This window comes from Lynx canadensis, chromosome B2, assembly GCF_007474595.2.
Source record: "Lynx canadensis isolate LIC74 chromosome B2, mLynCan4.pri.v2, whole genome shotgun sequence".
Lineage (NCBI taxonomy): Eukaryota > Metazoa > Chordata > Mammalia > Carnivora > Felidae > Lynx > Lynx canadensis.
Genome location: NC_044307.1, coordinates 139,563,567 through 139,586,137, shown reverse-complemented (window position 1 = coordinate 139,586,137; position 22,571 = coordinate 139,563,567). Strand labels below are relative to the sequence as shown.

Here is a 22,571-nt window from a genome sequence, read left to right as displayed (position 1 = left end):
CCATGGTTTATAATTTTTCTATCCTTTCTCTTAACCTATTTGCATCTTCATTTTTGATACATTTCTTGTAGGTCACAGTTGGATATTGCTTATTTATATCCAATTTGACAATCTCCATCTTTTAATGGAGTGTTAGAGCATTTACATTAAATGTGATCATTTATGCAGTTGGTTTTAAACGTAGCATATTGCTATTTGCTTTCTATTTGTCATGTTGATTTTTTTGTCCTCTTTCCTTTAATTCTGTCTTCTTTGTTTTTTGTTCTTTTTGTTTGTTTGTTTTAGAGATAGCGTGAGGAGGGGTCAGGGGCAGTGGGTTGGGGGAGAGAGAGAGAGAGAGAGAGAGACTCTAAGAAAACACACTTAGCATGGAGCCCAAAGTGGGGCTTGATCCTACCATGCTGGAATCATGACTTAAGCCGAAATCAAGAATCAGACACTCAACTAACTGAGTCATCCAGGTGCCCTTATTCTGTCTTCTTTGTGATTAATTGTATATTTTTTACAATTTTTATTTCATGTCCTTTGTTGGCTTATTAACTATTACTCCTTGTGAATACTTAATGGAGATCCTCTGCAAATCTCTTGAAGTCTTTTTTCTGTATAGCTATCTTTTCTCTATTCCTCTGCCCTGTGACCTCTGATTGCCTTGGTGTTCCCAGCAAAGTTTTCTCAACTCAGAAGGACCTCTGCACTCTATCTAGTGTTCCCCCCATTTCTCTGGGGACTGAAAGCTTTCTCCGTGCCCTAAACTGAAGTGATCATGAGGCTTACCTCGCTGGTTTCCTATCTCTCAGGGACCACTGTCCTACATTTCCTGACTTCCAATGTCATGAAAGCCATTGTTTCATATAGTTTGTCCAATTTTTGTTGTTGTTTCAGGAAGGAGGGTGAATCCTGTATCTGTCACTCCATCTTGCTGGAAATGGAAGTACTTAGGAGGAGTTTTGCACCACTTGTTTCCTCTGCCTGTGATACTCTTCTGTTTGAACTTAACACGGCCAAATCTTTTTTAATCATTTAGATCTTAGTCAAGTGTCAGCCTCTTAGAGAAGTTCTCCCTGATCCTCAATCCAAAAGAGCCACCCAGACACTATCACACTTTTCTATCCCTTTGTCCCTGATACTACTTTCTGATATTTTCCCCAGGTGATTTAATTATTAGGTTTTTAAAAAAAATATATCTTTCTTTTTTTTCCAGATTATAAACTTCAAGAGATTAGGGATGTTGTAGGTCATATTCACACTGATTCCCTATTGCCTGTGGCGGTACTCGACACATGGTAAGCATTTGACATGTATTTATTGAATGAATGAATGAATGAATGAAGTGAATTAATGAATCCTTCTCTTTCTTACATTGCAAACTGTATAATTCCTTCTCCAAATGTGGTCTGTGGGGGGTGCCTGGGTGGCTCAGCTGGTTAAATGTCTGACTCTTGGTTTCGGCTCAGGACATGATCTCATGGTTTGTGGGTTCAAGCCCCACGTCGGGCTCTGAGCTGACAGTGTGGAGCTTGCTTGGGGTTCTCTCTCCCTCTCTCTCTGCCTCTCCCCTGCTTGTACACACACACACAAATAAATAAATAAACTTAAAAAATAATGTGGTCTGTGGACCAGTGCCAGTTCACAAAATTACTGATGCATGATGAAATACATTCAGAAATTGAGAGTAACTTTAGAAATTTTCTACCAACTTAGCACAGCAATTTTGTGTTTATTAAATCTAATGAAATTTTGAGTTCCTATGGCTTGTGTGCCTTTTAAAAATTTTATTTTTCTGGTAATTAATTTGTCTTTTATCGAAGTATCAGTCTGCAATGGATTAGAATTAAAAAGAAAAACTGGCCCCTTCAAACTGTAATTAGTTCATTTTTTCAGTTTCTTTTTTAAGTTTATTTACTTATTTTTGAGAGAGAAAGAGAGAGGGGGAGTGAGGAGGCATGCACAGAAGCAGAGGAGGGACAGAGAGAGAGAGGGACAGAGAGATTCCCAAGCAGGCTCCAGGCTGCCTGCACAGAGAGTGATGTGGGGCTTGAATCCACTAACCATGAGATCTTGACTTGAGCCAAGATTAACAGTCAGACACTTAGCCAGGCGCCCTCAAACTGTAGATAGTTTGATAACCTCTGGATTATATGCCATGGGGAAAAGAGTATTGAACTTTTAAAGGAATCAAGTTTGGGGGCGCCTGGGTGGCTCAGTCCGTTAAGCATCTGACTTCAGCTCAGGTCATGATCTCACGGTTCGTGAGTTCAAGCCCCACTCTGTGCTGACAGCTTGGGGCCTGGAGCCTGCTTCAGATTCTGTATCTCCCTCTCTCTCTGCTCCTCCCCTGCTCACACTCTGTGTCTCTCTCAAAAATAAATAGGGGCGCCTGGGTGGCTCAGTCAGTTAAGCGTCCGACTTTGGCTCAGGTCATGATCTCACAGTCCGTGAGTTCGAGCCCTGCGTTGGGCTCTGTGCTGACAGCTCAGAGCCTGGAGCCTGCTTCAGATTCTGTGTCTCCCTCTCTCTCTGACCCTGCCCCGTTCATGCTCTGTCTCTCTCTGTCTCAAAAATAAATAAACATTAAAAAAATTAAAAAAAAATAAATAAAGATTAAAAAATTAAAAAAAATAAATAAAGGAATCAAGTTTCAGGAAAGTAATTTGTTTTCCACTTAATTCTGGCTCAATGTACATTAATTTGAGTTTTTCATATGCACAAGGAGGGTGATGCACCATATCAGGAGTTACTACTTTTCTTTTTTCATACTCTCTTCTTTGGAAGCAAATTTAGCCTCACTTCTTGGAGGAAAGTTATCTATGTGTATTATTTGGAATTCTGTCATAAGGATTTGTCTCCTCTTCTTTATTTATTATTCAATCTTTTATTTATATCAGCAAGGACTCATGAATCCGTCTGTTATATTTTCAGTTAGAATTCAATAATATGTTATTTATTTTGTTGTTTAAATTGTTCTGGTCTTGGCAATTGAGTTCTTTTCCGATTGGCTAATATGTCCCTTTGACCCATCTCTATCCTTTTGTTTTTTGAGCACTTCCTTATTAAGCATGCAATTTTAGATTTTATGAATGTATATATCTATATAACCTCCAGTCAGAAATTAGAACTTTTCCATTATTCCAGAAGGTTTCCTGAATTTCCTTCCTGTAAATTTCCACCCACTATATAGGCAACCACTGTTCTGATTTTTATCACTATAGATTAGTTTTCCTTTGATCTTGAACTTCATGTAGATGGAATCATATAGTAGGTACTCTTATGTGTTTCTAAGATGCTTCATGTTGTTTTGTGTGTCAGTGGTTCATTTTTTTATTGCTGAATATAAGTACATTGTTTGGATATAAGGTAATGTATTTATCCATTATTTTGTTGATGAATATTTGATTTTTTCAAACTTTTTGCTATTAGAGTTAAGTTGCTATGAATAGCTTTAAGGACATTTACTCTTTTTTCTTTGAGTAATTACTTGGAGTAGAATTAGGAGGGTAGGTGTAGTCAAACATTTCCCATAGTGTTTGTCATATCACGGTTATTCTACATATTCTCTGTATTCAGTGTTGTTAGCCCTATTGATTTTAGTTATTCTGTTAAAGTAAAATTTGTGTTTCTTTGATGAAATATTGAGCACATTCTCATGTATTTATTGGCTATTTATATATCTTTTTTGTGAAGGGCTTGTTCAAATTTATTTTCTATTTTTTAATTGGATTGTTCTTTTTTTTTTTTCTATTTGTAAGACTTTTTATATATTCAGGCTGCAATCTTTCTGTTACATATATGTATTATGAATATTTTCTCCTGGCCTATAAGTTGCTTTTTTATCTTATGATATCTTGATGAACAACAGTTTTTATTTTTTTATTTCATCCAATTTATCAAATTATTTTATGTTTTTTCCCTGTTTGTGTCACATCTAAGAAATCTTTCCTTACCCTGAGGCTGTAAAGATATTATCCTCTGTTTTCACCCAGAAACAGTATTGTTATAGCTTTTACTTTTGATACATAAGGTATTTCACATTAAGTTTTGTTTGTGGAATGAGTAGAAGTTGATATTTACTTTTTCCCGTATGAGTGAGTATACAAATTTCCAAATATGTTTAAGGAAGAAAAAGAAAAGGAAAAGAGAAAACACCTTCCATTTCCCTATTGAATTATTTTGGTTTCTTTGTTGAAAATAAATTGACTGATGTGAGTTTATTTCTGGATTCTCTATTTCATATTAGTGATCTATTTGTCTTTTCTTGTACCAATGCCATATTGTCTGGATTCTCTAGCTTTGTAGTAAGTTTTGAAATTAAGAAGTACTATGAATCCTCCATCTTTCTTTTTCTTTTTCAAAATTATTTTTGCTACTATAGGCATTTTCATTTCTACAAAAAATTTAGAATCAGCTTGTCAATTTCTACAGAAATATCTTGCTGGGATTTTGATTGAGAGTGAATGACCATACCAGCCAATTTGGTGAGAATTGACATCTGAACAATATTAAGTCTTATCCATGAACATAGTATATCTCTCTATTTATTTAGGTCTTCTTTAGATCTTCTCTCAGCAAGTCACAGTAGTCTTCAGTTTAAAGACTTTACATGTTTTTGTTAAAATTATGCCAAATTATTCTCTGATGATATTGTAAAGGGAATTGTTTTTCAAATGTTATTTCCCAATTTTTTGCTACTACACAGAAATATAATATAATTTTTATATTAATCTTTTATCCTGTGACCATGGTAAATTCAATGATTACTTTTAAGATTTTTTTTTTAAAGAATATTTATTAGGATTTTCTACGTGGATTTCTTAGGATTTTCTAAGCAATGTTATTAGGATTTTCTATGAGGATTTCTTAGGATTTTCTAAGCAATGTTTTGATTTTCCTTAAGATTTTCTTTAGGAAACAGTTTTGTCTTTTCTAAATCTCTAAGTCTTTTATTATTTTTTTCTTCTTACCTTATTATACCACCTATCACTACCCACACAAGGATAGACAGAAGTAGCAAGATGAGAAATCCTTTGCTTTGTTCCTAACCATAGGGGAGTATTTAATATTTTACCATAAATATGATGTTAGCTGCAAGTTTTTTTCATAGATGGCATTTTATTAGATGGTGTTCCCTTCTATTACTTGCATACTTGGAGGTCTTTCGTTTTTTAATCGCAAATGGGTTTTGAATTTTGACAAACACATTTTCTGCATCTATTGAGATGATCATTGGTTTTCTCTCTGTATTTTGAAAATATGGTCATTTATATTGATATTCGGATGTTAAGTCTGGGATCAACTCCCCATAGTTATGATATAATATCATTTCTATATATTGCTGGATTCAACTGCCAATATTTTTTTTATAAACTTTTACATCTATGTTCATGAAAAATGCTGATCTATAATTTTCTTATAATATCTGTGTCAGGTTTTGCTATCAGGGTTGTGCTGTCATCACAAAAAGAATTGAGAACTATTCCCTCCTCTACCTTCTGAAAAGTTTTTTAAAGTTCCTTGGGGTTTTGGGTACTCATTATGTTTTACTTTATCAAAAGTTGAAAATTTTATTTATTTATGTATGTATGTATGTATGTATGTATTCATTCATTCATTCATGTATAATTTTTATTTATTTTGAGAGAAAGAGATAGTGTGTGCACAAGGGTGGGGGAGAGGCAGAGAGAGAGAGGGAGAGAGAGAATCCCAAGCAGGCTCCATGCTGTCAGCACAGAGCCAGACCCAGGGTTGGATCTCACAGTTAGTTTGATCATGACCTGAGCCAAAATTAAGAGCCAGATACTTAACCAACTGACTGAGGCACCAGGCACGCTGAGAAAGAAATTTAAAGGTACATACTATCCCCTTTCCTGAAATGTTTATCTAGTACATAGTGAAAGTTCATGAGGCAAAATTTTTTTGTGTCATCTGCAGGTTGTGTTTATCCACGTATTGTAATTACTAACCCTCTTCTAGAACTATCATAAGTATTGAAATATTATCATAAGTATCATAAGTACTTACTATCATAAGTATTTGAAATATTAGAACAGCAAACCAAAATTAATACTCATTTGTGTACATGTACATGCATGTGTGTGTGTGTGCATATATTTGTTTGAGAAAAGATGTAGTATTCTAGCAAATACTACTCTGAATGTACAGTGTGATAGCTGGATTTGAGCAACTTTTCATATTATTTAATAAAATAGAATGTCTACAAATAGTATGTCTAAAAATCTATTCTTATGTTTTGTAATCAGTATGACAGGAATTAAGAATATTGAAGATAATTTACATTCTCAGAGCACAAAAAGCTTTATTAGAGCCAGGTTTTCTAGGCTTCCTTAAAATAAAGCTTTTCCTCAGGGCTGTTGAGGCCAATTGCACTCATTTTAGTTTCATCTCATTTTATTTTATCCAATCTCTTTCTTTCCAGAGTGTAATGAGCTGTGAAGTGGCCAAAATATAATCAGGGAAGAGAAAAGAAAAAATGACGCTCTTGAATTAGACACAGATTGGAAAAATAAAACTCAAAATAGTGGAAAATAATCATTCCTTATATTTTAGCTTCTTTGATATGTAAGAACTATAGTCACATTCTAGGATTTATAATTCACTCAGGAATTTTTGTTTTCATTTTACTTTGCTGTTGTGTCTGATCACAATATACGAATAGAAATAAGAAAACAGATATGTGGATTAAAATCCAAAACAACAGAATGAAATTCAGACAAGATCAATTTATCCTAAATTAGTGTTCTAAGAATACTCTCATAATTTAACTATGCTTTATATCTTTGGGAAAATGTATGAATTTGAAATATGATGCACTTTGTTAAGCAGACAGGGGAAAAATTTGAGCAGATGTTTGTGTTGTGGTTTAAAATTTGGGGGACTTAGAAATGATTACCTCTTGAAAGCCAGAATTTTCTTTCCTTCTTCCTCTTCCCCTCCTCCTCCTCCTCCCTCTCCTCCTCCTCCTTCCCCTCCTCCTCTTGTTCTTTTTGTTCTTCTTCCTTTTGTTTTGTATTTGGAAAGACCATGCTTGAGGTTGTACTCTGGAAACATGAAACAGACTTCAAGCATTTTTATATCAGCAGGAACTTTATTCAAATGCAATCTTGCTAAACTTGGAGTACCATAGCCAAAGCCAATTGTTGCTTTTGGTGTTTTGTTTTGTTTTTTTTGATCTAAATAGATTATTTTCCCCTTCATATCTCCATTTAATTTTGTGCTTTTCACATACTGATAAAAATAAGACACGACCCATATGGTTAGGCTTGGAAAGTAATGATTGATACCAAGAGAGGATCCTGAAGCCAGAGGAAGGGAATCGAGAAGGAAACAGTGCCTGAGAAGGGCCATTTTATCTTGTTTTCTTTACATAGAAATGTCTCAAGATGAGAGTAGAAACAATGTTTTGGACAACTGTATTAAAAAAATGTTTAGTAGGCACATTTTCCAGTCATGTTCTGATGAGAAACAGATGTAGATGCTGTTAAATCATGTCAAATATGAACTGCCTGTGTACCCTGTGAATATGTGTAAATATTTAACTAGAAAAACAGTCACATGAGAACGGCTCTGGAGTAATCTTGGAAGCAGGAAGCCACAAATTATAGGTCTGAAATTTACCATGCATGGCTTATGAGTTCAGATAAGTAAAACCAAATGAAGAGACTCTGAAAGTTTTATAAATAGTTCATGTTTTTTGGTAGGGGGAGGGAAAAGAAAGGATTAGGGAGAATTTTTAATGTACTTCAAGTACAATCAGTACAATTAATTATAACCACAACAGTAAGAATCATATGATAGGAATTCAGTTATGCATTTGAATCTATATTCATGATCTATGAATTCATAGAATTATGAATCTATAGTCTTAATCTGCATTTATATTACTTACCAACTTACATAGGAACAGTTACTGTGAAATCATAGCTTATTCTAATTAGGTTCTCAAGTCAGCACGTAAGGTAAAAATCATATGTATTCAGACTTACCCTGACCGTCTTCCTGGAAGGCATCCTGTTGGAGACAGAAATACCTAGCTCTACTAACACATCTAGTGTTGTGACGGATCCCGGTTATCCTTGCAGGTTTTGGATGATGGGGATAGCTTTGGTTTATGGGCCAAATGTGAGGGGCTAACTATTTACATCAGGAGCATGTTTCACGGAAAATATGTGTCTTCAAAACTAGAAGCACACTGTGATTCTAGTCAGATGGAAATATGCCTTCCGTCTCAGTCTCATCCACAGCCTGGAGCTTATACTCCTCAAGGGGAGAAAGTGAAATGAATTTGCTCTATTTTATTGCTTTATTTGTTTTCATGTTTAATTTTCACTTCATCAAAATAATATTGTCTAATTACCTTCTGTGCTTTAAATTATTTTATTGGAGTGTAGTCTCCATATAGGGAAATGCACAACTAGGAAGTGTTATAGTTAGTTCTTGGAGTTATTTTTTTTCTAAGTTTATTCATTTATTATTTCTGAGAGAGAGATATAGAGAGAGAGAGCACAAGAGGGGTAGGAGCAGAGAGAGAGAAGGAGACACAGAATCCGAAGCAGGCTCCAGGCTCTGAGCTGTCAGCACATAGTCCAACACAGGACTCGAACTCATGAACAGTGAGATCATGACCTGAGCTAAAGTCGGACGCTTAACCGACTAAGCCACCCAGGCGCCCCTGTAGTTCTAGAAGTTTTAACAAATGCACATATCCATGTAACTCACACCGTTACCAAGATACGGAATATTTCTCTTCTTGCTCGATTACAGTAAATCCCACCTCTCTTGTCTCTCCAGCCACATTGTTCTAATTAGTTTTGTCTGTTCCAGAACTTCATATCACTCAATGGCATCAGCTGCATGTACTCATGGATCTGGCTTCTTTTGTTCAGCATGATGTGTGCGAGATTAATTTATGTTGTTGCATGTGTCAGTAATAGTTCATTTCTGTTTCTTGCTGCCTATTGTATCATATAAATATATTGCAATTTGTTTACTTCTTTTCCTGTTTTTGGACATTGGGGTTGTTTCCAGCTGGAGACTTTATTATAAATCAAGTCACTGTGAATGTTCATATACAAATCTTGGTGCAGATGTATGCTTTCCTTTCTCTTGAGTAAATACTAAAGAGTAGAGTTGGTGATCATAGGGTTCTGTTGTGCTTAGCTTTGTGACGAAACTGCCAAATATTTCAAAAGAATGTTGTAGCTTTTTACACACTCATCAGTAACGTCTGAGAGTTCTGGTTGTTTCCCATCTTGCCAACATCTTTCAATTGTCATTAGTTGTTGTCTTATGGCTTGTTTCTCTTCCAGGTTTGAGGCGTTTTCCTAATGATTCAGTAAGTTGAGCACTAGTCCATGTGCTTCTTGGCCATTTGTAGATCTTTTGTGAAGTGTCCATTCAAGCCATTGCGCAGTTTTAATTGGTCTATATGTCATTGTATTAGTGAGTTGGAAAAATTCTTCATATATTCTTGATATGGGTCCTTTGCCTGATAGACATTTTGTGAATACTTCCTCTCATTCGTAGCTTGCTTATTTTATTAGTGTCAACTTTAATGAGCAGACATTTTTAATATTTTCTTTTATACTTTCTGCATCCTGGATAAGAAATCTTGGCCTACCTCAAGATTTTGAAAATACTTCTTTGTATTTTCTTCTGCAAACTTTATAGTGCTAACATTTATATTTAGGTCTATGAGGTACGAACCAAAGTTAATTTTTTTATAAAGATATCCACTTGTTCCGGGAGTATTAATGAAATGGCTTTTCTTTCTGCATTGATTTGCTCTGGTGCTTTTGTTGACAATTGATTGACTACGAAAGTGTCTCTATTTCTCAGCCCCCTTTTCTGTCCCATGGTTAATGTGTATATTCTTATACCAGTATCATGCTCTCTCAATTGCCATAACTTTATTATAGATCTCTTTTCGTTTTTCTTAGCCATGTTTTGAATATTTACTTATTTTTAAGAGAGAGGGAGAGAGAGTGTGGGGAAAGGGTTAAGAGGGAGGGGGACACAGAATCTGAAGTAGGCTCAAGCTGTCAGCACAGAGACTAATGTGGGATTTGAACCCATAAACTGTGAGATCATGACCTGAGCTGAAGTCAGACTCTTAACCTACTGAGCCACCCAGGTGCCCCATTCTTAGCCATGTTTTGTAGTTTTTAGTGTAGAAGAGTTAGATATGTTTTGCTATATTTATCCTTTTTTTTTTTTTTTTGCTTTTTGGTGCTTTATGAAGAGTATTATTTTTTAAATATAATTTTCCATTTTTCATTACTGTTACATAGAAATACTATTGTTTTTGTATGTTGGCTATGTTTCCTGAGGCCTTGCTAATTCAATTAGTTATAGAAGAGTTGTCTTGTAGATTTCTTTGGATTTTTCTGTGTATACAACCATGCTGTTTGTGAATGGAGGCAGTTTTATTTCTTTTTATTTCTTCTTTTTTAAGATTTATACTTTCTGTTTATGCTTCCTACATTATTATACTGACTAAACCTACCAGAACAATTCTGAGTAGAAATGGTAAGAGTGAATATCCTGGTGTTGTTCTGGATCTTAATTGGTAAGTGGTCAGCCTTTCACCATTAAGTATGGTATTAACTGTAGCTTTTTATGTATGTCATTTTTCATATTGAAGAAATTCCTCTATTATTAATTTGCTGACAGTATTTTATTGTGAAGGAGTGCTGAATTTTGTCAAATGTTTTTTATGAATCGACTACGTTGTATGATTCTTCTCTGTTGTCAGTGTGCAGAATTATATTGATTGGTTTTTAAAAGTGAAAACAAACTAGTATTCTTGGGATATATTTTGTGTTTTATATATAGCAGACATTTTAAAGGCATTTTGTGTTTGTGTGCATGTAGGATGCTTGTTTATAATATTCTTTAGGGCACCTGTGTGGCTCAGTCGGTTGAGTGTCTGACTTTGGCTCAGGTTATGATCTCATGGTTTGTGGGTTCGAGCCCTGCATCAGGCTCTGTGCTGACAGCTCAGAGCCTGGAGCCTGCTTTAGATTCTGTGTCTTCCTCCCTCTGCCCTTACATGTGGTATACTATACACACAAAATATTATTTTATCTTTTTGTTAATATTACATTACTGTACCACATATGCATCTCTTAAATGAAATGCTACCTTCTGACATTTCCAAGTTGTGGCAATATCATTTTTTTACTTATTTGACATACTTAATTGGAAAACAGTATATTTAGCTCCAGGGTTATAAAAAAAATAAATCAGATATGGTCTACTTTTTATTAGATCTTCCTTATAATTACGAGTAGACACATTATTAAATCCAAAGTTCATTCTGAAATATCAAATGTATCTCCAATATGGTTTTGTATTAATATTTAAATGTATCCTAGTTTTTGAAATTGGTGAATCATGTATGGAGGAATTTATAGTAATTATCCACCAACACATTATTATACCCCCTCATAGTTCTCCCCTCTCTTGATCTTGTTGGCAAGTAGAATTCATCCTAGCTATATGGTTAGAAGATATATATTTGATTATATACATACATGTCTTCTGAAAATATTCGGGGTCATCCTTACTCTTTCAAAAAGATGATAAAGTAGAATTTTATTTGAAAGCCAACAAACATATCACTTTTGACATGTAAGCCACCCTCATTTTATTTATTTATTTATTTATTTATTTATTTATTTACTTACTTATTTATTTATTTAATTTTATTTTTTAATATAATTTATTGTCAAATTGGTTTCCATACAACATCCAGTGCTCATCCCAACGAGTGCCCTCCTCAGTGCCCATCACCCACTTCCTCCTCTCCCCCAACCTCCCATCAACCCTCAGTTTGTTCTCAGTATTTAAGAGTCTCTTATGGTTTGCCTCCCTCCCTCTCTGTAACTTTTTTTCCCCTTCCCCTCCCCCATGGTCTTCTGTTAAGTTTCTCAAGATCCACATATGAGTGAAAACATATGATATCGGTCTTTCTCTGACTGACTTATTTCACTTAGCATAATACCCTCCAGTTCCATCCACGTTGCTGCAAATGGCCAGATTTCATTCTTTCTCATTGCCAAGTAGTATTCCATTGTATATATAAACCACATCTTCTTTATCCATTCATCAGTTGATGGACATTTAGGCTCTTTCCACAATTTGGCTATTGTTGAGAGTGCTGCTATAAACATTGGGGTACAAGTGCCCCTATGCATCAGTACTCCCGTATCCCTTGGGTAAATTCCTAGCAGTGCTACTGCTGGGTCATAGGGTATGTCTATTTTTAATTTTTTGAGGAACCTCCACACTGTTTTCCAGAGCAGCTGCACCAGTTTGCATTCCCACCAGCAGTGCGAGAGGGTTCCCATTTCTCCACGTCCTCGGCAGCATCTATAGTCTCCTGATTTGTTCATTTTGGCCACTCTGACTGGCATGAGGTGATATCTGAGTGTGGTTTTGATTTGTGTTTCCCTGATGAGGAGTGACATTGAGCATCTTTTCACGTATCTGTTTGCCATCTGGATGTCTTCTTTGGAAAAATGTCTATTCGTGTCTTCTGCTCATTTCTTCACTGGATTATTTGTTTTTCTACCCTCATTTTAATAAAATAAAAATTATTTTGAAATAAAGTGTAGCAGGGCACCTGGCTGATGCAGTCAATAGAGCATGTGACTCTTGATCTCAGGGTTGTGAGTTTGACCCCACATTGGGTGTAGAGATTACTTTAAAAACAATGAATAAAATGTAGCTTCTTAAAGAAAAAAATTATTTTGTTAGAGATTATGCAGGAATTTTCACAGAGGGTGAGTTGGGGGAAGAGAGGATTGTGTTTGTACCCAAGTGTCTGAAATGCAAATATATACTTACAAAATTATTTCTTTCTTCCTCTAGAGACACCTTTGTGTCACTTAACAATCTGTTGTTTTACTTGACTGAGGTCACAATTCTTGTCCAAATGTGGAGGCATCTGAAAAAGAAGGAAGGGACCTGCTAAAGAGCCAATGGGTGGTGCTTCCCTTGAAGCAGGAGAGTCCAACATGGGGGCAACCCAACCAGTATTTTACTGAGTGCTACCTGAAGTGTGAGTTAAGAATTTACACATTTAATCTTGATTCTATGTTTCTTTGTCTTGATTTTCTTTACCTTCCCAACAAATATTTATGTTAAAGACTTTAGCTTGACTCTGTGTTCCCTATCTGAAGACAGACATTCCATGGCTACATACAGAGGCCCTGGTGGGCCTGGATTATTAGCTCCTGAGCTTGGTGTAGATCCACAGCACTGAGAGAGAAAATACGAGACTTAGGACACTGTCACCATCAGTGTGGTGGATACCAGCCATTGCCATCTGCAATCCTTGCCACAAAGAAGATTAACTTAAGCCTCTGACCCTTTTTCTTCACTCTGCCTTATGCCTTATATTATAACCATGTTTGAAGTAAAGATCTTCCCATTGATCTCTGCACTCGGGATCTGGGCTACTTGTAATTCATCTTATTCATGTTAACAAAAAGCTATTATTAGAGAAATCCCTTGGCTTTGTGGTATTTAAAAGATCTCCAACTTTCTAGTACTTTATACTTTTTGTGGGCCCTCTCTCTCCCTATGTAAATGTCATACACACATGAATGATTTGTCCTGTGTCCCACAGAGGTGCCCTACAAATATTTGTTGAACACAAAGACAATTGAGTGCTTAGGGTACAAGGGCAAGCAAAAACATTCACTCCACCTGTTCTCCGGAGGCTTTCAGTCCGATGTGGAGACAGATGCTAATGAAATAATTGTGCTAATATAGGTATAATTACAAAGTAGATGGGGCCTTGAAGGAAAAGGAACCCACTTGTATGAGAGTTTATCCCTGAGACTGTTAGAGAGAAAAGGTATTTTCAAGGACTTCTTTCATGGTCCTGATCTTATCTCAGTTTGTGTTTTACAAAACTGAGAACTTTTCAGAATGTTGTATTTTTCATGTCAAGACTTGAGATCAGCTAGTGAGATGAGCCGTGTGTGTGGAGAATTCGGTTAGAACCACAACAGTGATTGTATTTCTGAGTGTTCTTTTACTGTGGGGAGGGGTCAAAGAATTCTTAGGATCCTAGGAAAGAAACATGAGAGAAAGAAGAGGTTTAAGAAAGTGAGATATGGAAATGTTTTCCAGGTAGATAGTTTTGATCTTTAATTGGTTTGTCCTTAGTATCTTAGTTGGTAATATACAGATATGTATATTTGTATATTCCTTCATTTCTACTGTTTGGATCAAACTTACGTATATCCTAGCATCTCATTCACCTTTCCAGTCTGCTGGGCGTTCTTTTGGAAGATCTGTTGGGCACAGGATCATAATGTCTGATTTTAATTTTTCTGCCGTCATCACCTTAAGCAGGTTCCCTTGACTCTGCTCAGTTTCTGCATCTATATGTTTTTCTGATAAAAATAAAATCAGGTCAACTAGAAAGAGAACTCAAGTGTAAGTGACATGATTATAAGCCACGGAGTGAGGTAAGCTTCCTTCTTAAAGTCAGAGGAAATGTCAGGGCTCATGGCAGGGGCCCATCTGTGGAGCAGAGTCAGAAACAGGAACAGAAGACGAAGTTTCAGCTCCTTAGGGCTTTCTGCCTCTTTTATATGTGCATGGGTCCAGTTACACATCATTTTGGAATGTATTTGCTTAAATAATAATTCAGAAAAGCCTTATTCATTGGAACAAAGATAGGGCTAACAGGTACTAGAGTGAACTAAAAATATCTTTGCTTAATTGATACAATAGTATAGACAAATAACAAAGGAAAACGTTTCAAGTGTTCACTAGAATTGACTTCTCAAGCCCCTTAAAACATCTTGGAAGCCTAATTTATGTAGCATTAATCAGAAATACTTTCCATCTATTTCTTAGGTTCTCTAAGACATATGTGTAGCATTGATTTGTTGTCATAAAGTAAATAAAAATATAACTTAAAAATACTTTAGATATAATTTTTCACGATGTAGTTGAATAATAAGTTATTTTTTATATTTACAAGTTAATACAGTAATTCATTTATTGATCATGTGAAAATAGAGAATATAAGTAGATATTAGACTGGAGGACAGAGGAGATGGGTAGTGCCATTCATCAAGGTGAGGATGGAGAGCACATTTTTAAAAGAAAGATGATAAGTTCGGGGTACCTGGGTCCAGCTTTGGCTCAGGTCATGATTTTGCACTCATGGGTTCAAGCCTCACATCAGGCTCTGTGCTGACAGCTCGGAGCCTGGAGTCTGCTTTGGATTCTGGGTCTCCCTCTCTCTCTGCCGCTCCTCTGATTGTACTGTGTCTTTCCTTGTCTCTCAAAAAATAAAATAAAACGTTAAAAATTAAAAAAAAAAGAAAGATGGTAAATTCCTCGTTTTGCGCATTTAGGAAACTATATAGTACTTGGGAATGTGGGGTGCCAATGGGCAATCTAACAGACATCTGAGGAGCTCGGAATGGGGCTCTAGCTTGAGATATGGATTTGTAATCCATCGGCATTGGTGACAGTTAAATAAAAATGTAATATGAGAAGGAAAGCACATGAACAGGGCCCTCGGGACCACCAATATTTGAGAGATGAGAGGAGACAAGGGAGAATAAGGAGTCTGAGGAGAGATGACAGGGAGGTAGAAAGAAGAGTGGGAGTCCTGAGAGCCAAGAGAGGAAAATATTGAGACAGCATCCTGTGCTGTGGGGAGGTTAGTAAGAAAGGTGAGCAAGAAAGTTGAAAAGTGCCCACTGAACGCAGCAAAAAAATGCCTGCCAGTTTTGATGTGAGTATTCTGATACAGCTGTGCCTGAGGTTCACTTGCAGGGTTTGAGAACCAAGTGCCTGGTGAGAACTAGAGCGGTAAAAGGAAATTTCTCTCAAGCACCTTGAGTGGAAGTTAAAAAACAAGCAGTGACTAAGAGTAGGGCTTTCGCAGGAGGGATTTTTTTTTTTAGAGGTAGGAGGGATTTTAAAATTGTTGTGCACTGAGAGGAAAGAAAGGAGAAAGGGATTCTCTGAAGATACAAGAGATAGAAGGGGCGATAAATGTGCTTTCTTTGAAGGACTGGGAGGGGGTGGCCCCCAAACATGGTGTAGGGATTGGTCTTCATATAGGACAAGAAAGGCAGCAAGAATAAAGAATGGTCCTCACTCCTCTGGGACATAGAAGGTGAGATGGCTGAGTGAGAGATGGAAGAAGGAAGGATCAATTGAAAACTGTTGTTTTCTTCTGTCAGTCAAGAAGTCATTAGGCACATGTCCTGAGCTCCTGTTACGTAATGGGGATTAACTGATGAAGCAAAACAAATATGATTCCTGTCACAGTGTAGGGGGGGGGAAGCAGACATTAATCTTGTATTGTTTTTATTTTGCATTTTCCAGGAGAGGGTCAGCAGCTTCATCATATTTTCAATGCATTCAAAGGAAGACCCATAAACCGGTAGCGAAAGATTAAAATAAAAATTCTAAAGGTGGTCGATTTTTTATCTTCATTTTTAATACTGGCATATAATGGACATAATAGTGTATTAGTTTCAGGTGTATAACATAATGATTTGGTATACATATTGCAAAACGATCTCCGCAGTAAATCTGGCTAACATTTATCACCACACAGAGTTACAAATTTTTTTTCTTATGATGAAACCTTTTAAGATCTACTCTCTTAGCAACTGTCAAATATTCAGTACAGGATTATTACTTATGGTCACCATGCAGTACATCACATTCCAAGAACTTATTCATAGTATAAATGGAAGTTTGTTATCTTTTGACCACTTTCACCCATCTTGCCACCCCTCCCCCCACCAGCTCTGGCAACCACCCACCTGTTCTCCTTATCTGTGAGCTTGGTTTTGGTTTTTGTTTTTGTTCCTTTTTAAAGATTACATACATAAATGAGATCATATTGTATTTGTCTTTCTGTGTCTTACTTAATTTCACTTAGCAAAATGCCTTTGAAGCCTATTTTTGTTGTCATATATGACAGGATTTCCTTCTTTTTTATGATTGGCTAATATTCCATTTGTGTGTGTGTGTGTGTGTGTGTGTGCGCGCGCACGCACATGAATGTGTGTGCATGTGTGTGCACCATATTTTCTTTATCCATTCATCAATCAATGGACACTTAGGTCTTGGCTATTGTAAATAATGTTGCAATGAACATAGTGGTACAGAAATCTTTTCTAGTTAATGTCTCATTCCACTCAGATAAATACCCAGTGTAGGATTACTGAATCATAAGGTAGGTGTATTTTTAATTTTATGAGGAACCTCCATACTGTTTTCCATACAACACACCAATAAGTACAAATTTTTGGTATCAATAAGAGCTCGGAGTTCTGGGTATTTTGATGGAGTCAGAGAGCCGAGGGAGGGTTACTTGACAGATTTTTGGAAAACAGGAAGAGAACCCTAGATACATAATATTTAATAAATGTTAGTTATTCTTTTTGAAAATCATACCACTTGGAAGAGACAGTATGTTTTAGCATGCATTAATCTTCTTCCCCATATGTCCCTTTACAAAACTTTCCTCATCTAAGATGGTTTGACATACTTGTAAGGGATTTCCTTATTTAAAAAAAATAAATGTACATGTTTACACTTCTAAAATGAGAGCCATGAAGGACTGTATCACCCATTTTTAATGGCCTGTATTCCTGGGTTGCATATAGCACAACTAATCTTAAGCTCAGAGGAATTCTCATCCTGTAAGACTGACAACACATTAAAGCATTCAAAATATTACAGCCTTCTGGATAATGTAGAAATTAAAAGTGCACATTACCATCCTCTGTATTGCAATATGGCCGGTGTATTTATAATTCTTTTGCTGTCTTTTCTCAGGAAATCTGAAATTAATATGAAGTGTGAGGCTGATTTCTGGTTCAGTTTTTTAAAAAATGAATTAAGTGGTAACATTTTAGATTTTGGACAATCATTAATATATTTCAGAAAGGAGGGGTGCCTGGGTGGCTCAGTTGGTTGAGCACCTGCCTCTTGATTTCAGCTCAGGTCGTGATCCCAGGGTCATAGGATCAAGCCCTGCGATGGGCTCTGTGCAGAGGGTGGAGCCACTTGGGATTCTCTCTTTCTCCCTCGGCCCCTCCCTGGCTCACACGTGTGCATACTCTCTCTCTTTCTCTCTCTCTCAAAAAAATTATTTTTTTCAGAAAGGAATAAAGCACATTTATCATATATTTGGCCCCTTCTCACTCTGTTCTTCTTTCCACAATCACCATCCTTACTTCTTTTGTTTAAATTCAAGTACAATTAGCATACAGTGTTATATTAATTTCAGGTGTACGATGAAGCGATTCAATAGTTCTACACATGATTCAGTGCTCCTCACAATAAGTGTACTCCTAATCCCCTTTACCTACTTCACCCATCCCCCCAGCCACCTCTCCTCTGGCAACCAGTTTGTTAATTATAGTTAAGAGTCTTTTTTTTCGTCTTTATTTTTCTTTGTTCATTTGTTTTGTTTCTTAAATTCCACATGAGTGAAATCATGTGGTATTTGTCTTTCTCTCTTTTTAAAAATGTTTATTTATTTCCTTAGAGAGAGAGAGAGGGACAGAGAGAGAGAGAATCCTAAGCAGGCCCTGCACTGTCAGCACAGAGCCCCACGAGGGACTCCAACCCGTGAATCATGAGATCATGATTTGAGCTGAAACCGAGTCAGGCACTTAACCAACTGAGCCACCCAGGCGCCCTGGTATTTGTCTTTCTCTGACTGACTTATTTTGCTTAGCATAATGCACTCTACCTCCATCCATCTTGCCAATGGAAAGATTTCATTCTTTTTGATGGCTGAGTAATATTCCTGTGTGTGTGTGTGTGTGTGTGTGTACATACACACATGTGTATATATACCACATCTCTCTATATATTTTGCATGTTATATATGATCTATATGTATATATAGGTATATATATTATCTATAGCTATCATGTATATATTATCTATATCTATATTTTACACGTCCATCAAATGATGAATGGAGAAGGAAGATGTGGTATATATACACATGGGTGTATATATATATATATATATATATGTATATATAGATATGTATACACATCTTCCTTCTCCATTCATCAGTTGATGGACATATAAAATTGCTGGATCTTAGGATAGTTATATTTTTAACTTTTTGAGGAAACTCCATACTGTTTTCCACAGTGGCTGTATGAGTTTGCATTCCCATTCCCAGTGCAAGAGGGTTCCCCTTTCTCCACGTCCTTGCCAACACCTGTTATTTCTTGTATTGTTGATTTTAGCCATTCTGACAGGTGTAAGGTGATATCTTATAATATTGATTTGTATTTCCCTGATGATGAGTGATGTTGAGCATATAGTTTATATGTTTACATGTTTGTAGGAATTTATCCATTTCTTCCATGTCGTCTAATTTGTTGGCATATCACTTTTTATAATATACTTTTATAATTGTTTGTATTTCTGTGGTGTTGGTTGTTATTTTTCCTTTCTCATTGGTGATTTTATTTATTTTGGTCCTTTCTATTTTCTTTTTGATAAATCTGGCCAGAGGTTTATCAATTTTATTAGTTTTTTTCAAAGAACAAGCTCTGGTTTCATTGATCTGTTCGATAGTTTATTTTAGTTTTTATATCATTTAACTCTGCTCTAATCTTTATTATTTCATTATTCTATTGTTGTGATTGGGATGTTAACGTCCCCTACTACTATTGTTTTATTAACAATTAGTTCCTTTATGTTTGTTATTACTTTTTAATGTATTTAGGTGTTCTCATTTTATGTGCATAAATATTTACAGTTGTTAGATCTTCTTGTTGAGTTGTCTCCTTTATGATTATATAATGCCCTTCTTTCTCTCTTTGTACAGTCTTTGTTTTGAAGTCTAGTTTGTCTAAGTATTGCTACTCAAGATTTCTTTTGACATCCACTTGCATGATAGACGTATCTCCATCCTACCACTTTAGCACAGAGCCAGATGTGGAACTTGATCTCACTAATTGAGAGACCATGATCTGAGCCAAAATCAAGAGTTGATTGCTTAACTGACTAAACCACCAGGTGCTCCTGCCCTCACTTTCAATCTGCAAGTGTCTTTAGGTCTAAAATGAATCTCTTGTAGGCAGCATATTGATGGGCATTGTTTTCAATTTATTCTGAACCTAAGTCTTTTGACTGGAGCATTTAGTTCAATTACATTCAAAGTAATTATTGATAGGTATTTAGTGCCATTTTATTACTTGTTTTGTCATTGCTTCTGGAAATTTTCTCTTTTTTTGTCTTTGTCATTTTTGGTCTCTCCTTTGCATTCAAAGAGTTCTCTTTAAAAACAAAACAAAACAAAACAAAAAACCAAAACAAAACAAAAGAGTCCCCTTTAATATTTCTTGCAGGTCTGGTTTAGTGGTCATGAACTCCTTTAGTTTTTATTTGTCTGGAAAACTCTTTATCTCTCCTTCTATTCTGAATGCTAGCCTTGTTGGATAGAGTATTCTTGGTTGCAGCTTTTTCCCCTTTAGCACTTTGAATATATCATGCCACTCCCTTCTGGTTTGTCAAGTTTCTGTTGAGAAATCTCCAGCTAGTCTTATGGCTTTTCCCTTATAAGTTAAGGACTTCTTTTGTCTTTCTGCTTTTAAGAATTTTTCTTTATCATTAAATTTTGCAAATTTAATTGCAATATGACTTGGTGTTGGGCTGCTTTGTTGATTTTGAAGGGTGTTCTCTGTGCCTCCTGGATCTGGATATCTGTTTCCTCCCCCAGATTAGGGAAGTTTTCTGCTATTATTTCTTGAAACAAATATTCTTCTCCCTTTACTCTCTCCTCTTCTGGGACTCCTGTAATACGAATGTCATTATGTTTGATGCAGTCACTGAGCTCCCTAAGTCTATTCTTGTGTCGCATAATTCTTCTTTCTCTCTTTTGTCCAGCATCATTATTTTTCATTATTTTGTCTTCTAGGTCACAAATTCATTCCTCTGCTTTATCCAGCCTACTGTTCATTGCATCAAGCATGATTCCAGTCTTGTTTATTGCATCCTCCATCGTTGACTGAATCTCTTTTAACTCTTCTATCACTGTGGTAAGGGTCTCATTGATGTCTTCTATTCTTTTCTCAAGCCCAGTGAGTATTCTTATGATTATTGCTTTAAGTTCTCCATCAGGCATGTTATTTATATTTGTTTTGCTTAGGTCTCTGACCATGGCCTTATCTTGTTCTTTCGTTTGTGATAAATTGCTCCATCTTGACATTTTGTCTAAGTCTCTACCTTCTACTGTGTGTTAGAAAAGCCAATTATCTCTCCTGCTCTGGAAAGTAATGGCCTTATGAAGAAGAGGTCAAGTAGTTCCCAGGGCTTGGTGCTTCAGGGAGTATCTCTGGTGTGTGCTACATGCACTCTGCTATTGTGTTTTGGCTCCTCTCTCCTTCAGGTCGGTTGTCTGCAGAGGCTCTCTTTGCCTGCTGAGGGCAGTGTTTGGTCCCTGACCTGAATGTGGTGAGTTTTAATTGGGTGTGCTGTGGTCTGCTTGTGAAATGAGACCTGATAGCAACTCCACCAGAACTGAGGCCCTGCAGAACTCTCTGGTTGGGATATGTGGTATAGGCAGAGGTTTGTGGTGGTCTTATGGGGGAGAAGCCTGCTGCACTCGGACTGAAGCCAGCTTGTCTGAGGAGGGCAGTCCTACCAGAGTACAGGGGGCTTGGGCATGGTGTAAGCAAGTTAGGCAGCCGGGGTTGGTGCTGTACTGCTTCTTGCAGGTGGGTCTGTGTTGGCACTGAGGGGCCAGAAGGAGAAATGGTGCCATCTATTTCCTTTGTTCCCAGAAAGTCACCTTCACAAACATTGCTTCTTAGGGACTTACTGGGAGAAGAGTGAATATTCTCCTCCTGTGTACCCAGGCCTTCTTCAGATCTGCCCTTTGCATGCTGTCTGCCCCTGGGTTTTTTGCCTGGCCTCTCTCCAGCAGTGCAGTGCCTTCTGGGCTGTATGCCAACCAAGCCTCCTGACTTTTAAAACTCCAGGCTTTAAGCCTCACTGATTGCAAGAACTCATGAAATTTAGTCTGTCTCGTTTTCTAAGCCAATGGCTTTGAGGAAATGTTTTCCTTGTACGTTTCCCTGTGTCCTTCTCTCTCTCTTTCTTTCTCTCTCGTGCCCTTCCTCATGCTCATGACTCCCTCCCCTCCACAGCACCTGCAATCCATTTTTCCCCTAAACCGTGTATCCACACTCCCTCCCTTCTTTGATGTGGCCTCTTCTCTCCTGTTAGTTGTGGAGCTTGTTCTGTCAGTCTGCAGGTCAATTTCCGGGGTCTTTAGGATGATGTGAAAGTTACCTTGTATTCTTGGGGTGAGATGAGCCTGTCTTCCTCATCTCCTCCCCTCATCTTCCTCCCCTCACTGTTTGACCTTTCCGAGCTTCAGATTTGTCTCACATAAAATGGGTTCATTGTGAGGATCACATAAGCACATGTGAAAGTGCTTAGAGTAGAGCTGGTGGGTGTCCCATAGTATTCATCCCCCTGCCTCTTTCTTGCCATGTAAGTGCTTTCCTCAGAAGAGCTGATAA

General features: G+C 36.8%; 1 protein-coding gene across 10 annotated transcripts in view; it reads left to right on the top strand.

Moving 5' to 3' along the window:
* Window positions 1-22,571, top strand: part of IPCEF1 (interaction protein for cytohesin exchange factors 1) — a 178,748-nt gene that overhangs the window by 17,236 nt on the left and 138,941 nt on the right. For 5 of the 10 annotated variants that reach the window (XM_030316637.1, XM_030316639.1, XM_030316631.1 and 2 more), the window contains one exon: window positions 1,202-1,283. The exons of 3 other annotated variants lie outside the window; for them this stretch is intronic. The gene's annotated coding sequence lies outside the window, so the exon portion shown is untranslated. Of the gene's footprint in view, window positions 1-1,201; window positions 1,284-12,885; window positions 13,076-20,962; window positions 21,084-22,571 lie in introns of all 10 variants that reach the window. 2 more of the 10 variants (XM_030316634.1, XM_030316635.1) reach the window with 2 other exon arrangements.